Raw genomic sequence first — 5,626 nt, 5'->3', positions numbered from 1 at the left:
GGGGGGGGGGGATGTGATCCACAGCTTGGCATAGCTTGAAGAAACAAGAGGCCTTGCATTCAACCCTCAAGGCACTAACTGTGTGCTCAAGGCACTCAGGGTTGTCTTGAAACCTTCCGTGTCATAGAAGCACCATCACCGAGATGGAAAAAGCAGCCATTGCTTAGAGCGCTTGATTTGTGTCTCATTTTGTGCTTGAGGGTGTTGATCAGACCGGCTGTAAGGGGTAATTTCAGATTGTCCATTGCTGACTGATAATAGCTGGAAACAACTACTTGCCTTCATTAGCACAGCATCACAGACAGACTCCTTGATACTTACCCATGTCAGCGTTCATTTGTGCAGTTCCTTCTGTAAGAGGTGTTTAGAGTCAATAACCAGTAATATTAATGTAGGGTTACGGTCAAACAAATGACTAGGAAAATGGCACTTCAAACTCAGCAAATCAGATCTGTGGGCCACACTTATCCCAGGCTTAATTCCATGGTAGTTGCAAAGCTGCAAAACGATTGCAGCCTCCTGACCAAGTTGCTGAAATGTATATGTCGAGAGCTGGGGAGGCTTTAATCGCACTCAGCTGGGGACCTGAGAGTCAAGCCAGTTCTCCTGCACCTCTACCTCACCAGCAGCAGTAAAAATCCTGCAAGCAGAAGGTATCTCACAATTTTCTCAGTGCTAATGACAGTGTTTACACCAAAAAACTTAAGTCACTCAAATCTGCAGCAAGTCCTGTAGTGACTTTAAGTTTGAATGTGATCCTATGTGCGCATTTGCAGGCCTCTCTGCTTAGCCTTGCTGACCACACCAACTTTTTACACATATTTATGGCTGCCCACTCTGGAAGGACAGGATAAGGTGGACTGGATTGCAATCCCATGGTATTAACAGAATTCATAACCAATTTATAATACACTGTAATAATACAATGGATCATTATATAGGATATAATGCACTACCTACACTCAAAAGTCACAGCAAACATCATTACTGAAATCATAAAGAACTCAGCTTGACCCTCAGGAACTGAGGGGGTGGTTTGCAGTATGGCAGCTGAAAACTTCCCTTCCTTATCACCAGGGATCCTGGTTTTCTCTGATGAAAATTGGGATTTCTTTTTCTAAGTTAAAAAAAGTAACCCAAAATCCACATTTTTCCGTGATCAAAATGAAACATCACTATATATGTATCTATGTATTAGTGGATTTTCATTTTAATCCTGGAAGAATGTGGATTTTGGGTTACTTTTTTAACCTGAAAATTGGGGATTTTTTTTTTAAATCAGAGAAAACCAGGATCCCTGCTCATCACCCCTCCTTACAACACCCTCACCCTTTCTAATGTAAATCAAGCTCATCTAATTTGGAATTGCTAAGAGACAAAGGTGAAGTCCCAAAGTATCCATTTTCCCCTAAACTTTAGATACAGTCCCCTCATGTTTTTCTTTTTCTTTCTCACCTCAAAAGCCCTGTAACCAAAGCAGTTACGTGGCTGAGAAGTCTGGATGCAGCTCATGCCACAGCCCATCGTTGAGGCCGCTGGAGAGTGCTGCCTCCCCCTCAAGTGGTAAGGCTGTGCCTTTCCTTGCAGCTCTTGACCAGGAGACCTGACTTCGTGCTCTGGTGAAACTGGGCCTCTGGGCCAGTTGCCAAGTCTGCTTCACACATATGTAATGTACTCCATCAGTCTTCCCGAGATATTTATGAGCACCAAATTCCTTCCATATGGATATGTTACAACTGAAGCATGTTACAATAAAAAAAATCACTGATGCTTTTCACTCAAAGATCTGGGATTCTTGGAGCCTGTCCTGTAGGATGAATAAGATGCACTGCGGGATGGATACAGAGGGTAGGGCATCAGCAGTGCTTGATCTGTCAACTGGTGGAAAAGATGTTTTGATAAAAAAAAGGAGGGGGTTCTTTAATGGACGGAGCAGTTGTCATTTACAACAGCTTCTGAAAATCTGTGGTTTCAGACTGGAGTCCAGCTGAAGAGTTGTTGTTCTATAAAAAGCAAAGTGACTTTGGAGGTTGACGTTTCCTATTGACATAGAAAAGGGTGATTTGTGATTCAGAAGATGGGGAATTTATTACCCAAAGGAGGTGGGACAGAGTTTGCACAAGGAAGAACAAGCCAGGCCCAGTGAGCAGATATATTTATACCCACCCATTAATAAAAGAAGCCAAGTCAACCATACATTTGTGCTAAAGTTAGAGTACTGCAGCACTCGGCGTGTCCTTAAAAAGACAAGAAACTACCTGCAAAACTGGGACAGCTGCTCTCAGCTCAGGCCCTGCACATCATCTTTCCTGTATGTGTACAGTCTCAAGACTGTTCCAAGGAGGACAGGCTTGCAACAATGGAGCCAAGTTCTGCAAGATTTCTCCAAGTAAAAAAATTAATTCTTGCCTGTTGACGCACATCTTGGGACACCAGCAGATGCTGCACATTGGGCGTCAAAAACCTGCTCCCTTCCAGAATTTCCTATGGCTGGAAGGGACCTCAAGAGTTATCTCAGTCCAACTCTCTGAGGAGGTGCAGAATGCAGCCCTAGTTTCACCAATGTGTAACAGAACTAGCATGAGCACTACTGGAATCAACCCCCCTCTTCTCAGACATATCCAAGGCCTCTTTGAGACCCACCATGTACTTGGCTTTTCCAAATGCCTGCTGCAGCTGGTTGCTGTCTAGGGAAATCTGCAGATCTGTACCTGAATCCCCAGTATGGCTTGGCAAGGACACAACTACCCTCTGTCACAGACTGCAAGCTCTTTGGGACTGGGGTCTGTTGGTCTTTACTTTAACTGCACTAGCACAGTGAAGTCCCAGTTCTAAGAAAGGCCCCTTGGTGCTGTTATGCAAATAGTACTAATTAAATCAGGTATCAGGCCAGATACAACAGGGCTGGGAACTGAACCTGGACAACGAACACAATAATGAAAAATCCACCTGGTCCCCAAGTGGAGAGAAGTGGTGGGAAAGAAACCTGATAGGGCACAGAAGTAATCCAAGAGGTCAGAGCTCTGTCTGGTTTCTCTTTCAATGAGACTTTCAGGGCCACGGCACCCCCCCAAAAAACAAACTTTGTATGTGTTAAAGGAAGAGTGAGTAAGTTCCCCCATTGGTCCCAAAATGTTTCAGAGCTGCAAGGATGATCAGGAGCAATTCTGTGCAATTGTCTCGATCAATCACTAGAGGGCAAACTAATAGCACCAAAGTGTTATGTAAGCAGTCATATTGCCTATTGTTAAAGGGTTGATGAAACCTCCCATAAGTCTGGAAACACTGAGTGCAGAAGGAAATTTGCAGTTAATAAATCCCGAAAGGCCCATTGTGATCATCTAATCTGACCTCCTACTTAACACAAGCCCTTGGACCTCCCTGAATGAATCTGTGCTTTGAATCCAATAGCTGTGTTTGAATTAGAGTGTCTATCAGAAAAATACCAAACCTCAAATTTCATAATTCCCAGGAATGAAAAATCCATCACAACCCCCGTAAGTTCAAAGTGGGTTATTTACCCTTACTCTCAAAACTCTGCAGCTTATATCCAGGCTGAATTTGTCTAGCTTCCAACAACTGGGCCTTGCTATACATTTTTCTGGTAGGTTGAAGACCCCTCTATCAAATTTTTGTTCCCATGTAAGTGCTTACAGACATTAATGAACTCACCCCTTAACCTTCTCTTCACTAAACTAACGCGATTCAGGTCCTGGAGTCTCACTGTAAGGCAGGCTTTCTAAACCTTTAATCATTTTTGTGCATCTTCTCTGAACACTCTCCAATTTATCAACATCCTTCTTGAAGTGCAGAGTCTGGAAACACCAAGTGTAGAAGGAAATTCAGAGGTAATAAATCCCAAAAGGATCATTTAGTCTGACCTCCTGCTTAACACAGGCCACTGGACCTCCTTGTGTTATGGACACATGCTAACAGAAGTTGACCTAACAGGACAACTGACTAGAAAATAACAGTGGGAATAATAATAATAATAATAATAATAATAATAATTAGTAGTAGCAGCAGCAGCAGTCATTGTCGTCGTATCGAATTCCTTTTGAACCACTAGTTAAAAATTGATGGGGAAGGGTTGCTTGCTTTCTTTTTTTTCCGAACAAGACAAAAAAAAGAGAACATTTGCAAGAAAAGGAATAAGACAACTTGAAGAAGTGCTTTTACCTACGTGCTCATTCACCTGTGGTGCAATTATTGTCAATTCAACATGAATTTAGGATTAGTTTTGTCAAATGCATCCGGAGCAGGTCATTCATCTCCCCAGTCCACAGACAACACTGTGTCAATTCCTTCTAGTCTCCATTTGCACATCCAAGGTTTGCATTAGCCCTTTTGGCTGCAGGATCACACTGGAGGCTCATATTCAACTCCTCCTCCCTCTCCCCTCCCCCTACAAGTCCTTTCGGTCACCCTTCCTATTAAGTGCAGCCTACACTCTGTCTCCAGTGGTGTTACATGGGATCATAAGTCTGGAAGGGACCTCAATGGTAATTTAGTCCAACCCCCTGCACGTACATACATTATTCCTAAACCATCCCAGGCCAAAGGCTTATCCAATCTCTTCTTGAAAAGCAATAATTCAGTGATTCTCAACAAGGCCTGTGGTGCCCTGAGAGTTTTTTCGAGGGTGTCACAGGTTGCCAAGCAATGTTAGCACGGTTAGGTGTGCAAACATGATTTGCAAGATAAACCCAGAGATTTCAATGAATTCATAATATTAAAAACATTCAGACCCATTGGGGTCTTTCTGAGTTTTTTTGCAACAGAAAATTCTTCTATTATTTTCTATAGTAAAAAAAAATGAGTGAAAACTAAGCTGGCATTTTTCAAAGGGTGCCTCCTGTCTGAAAACACTGAAAACCACTGTTCTAATGAAGGAGACTTAACAACCTGTCTGGGCAGCTTGTTCCACTGTATTACTGTTCTGATAGTAATCTGCTTTGCTGCAGTTTATGCCCCGTTGCCTCATGTCCTGCTCTCTGTGGCAAACCTAAGTACCTCAACATTTAGCCATTCTGAAGTATATATCGATTTCCTACTCCCAGTTTACCAAGCAACCCAGATCACACTGACACAAGTGACTCTTTCTTCCCATTATTTACCACTTCTCCAATACCTGAGCCATCAAAAACATTTATTTGATGCAACTTCATGCTTTCTTCCAAGGCACTGATAAAAAAAATTAAATAGCACAGGGCTAGGGCTATGCTAGAAACCTACCCTCTCAGGGATGATTCCCCATTAAAAATTCTACCAAAACCTATGAGTTAGCAAATTCTAATCCACTTAATGTGTGCCATGTTGATCTTGTGGGTGAATCTGATATCGTTTATCAGATATCAGACTCACCCAAAGAACCCTGTCTGCCTATGTCCTCAAACCAACACGGCTACAACCTATGCCCATGTTGATCTTGTATCATTCTAGCTTCTTAATCAAAATGCTTTGGAGGCATCAAGTCAAGGGCTTTACACAAGCCTATTATAACATATTCTCTTTGTCAGTCAAAATTGAAATCTTTTAAAAAATGATAAAGTTAATTTCACAAAGTCTCTTTTCCATGAACCCAAATCAAATAGCATTAATTTTGTTACCTTCTTACGTCCTTTTC

This window comes from Gavialis gangeticus, unplaced genomic scaffold (assembly GCF_001723915.1).
Source record: "Gavialis gangeticus isolate Ggan-Ray unplaced genomic scaffold, GavGan_comp1, whole genome shotgun sequence".
In the NCBI taxonomy this organism is placed as follows: Eukaryota; Metazoa; Chordata; order Crocodylia; family Gavialidae; genus Gavialis; species Gavialis gangeticus.
The sequence above is the reverse complement of the archived record's forward strand: the minus strand, read 5'-3'. Positions refer to the sequence as shown.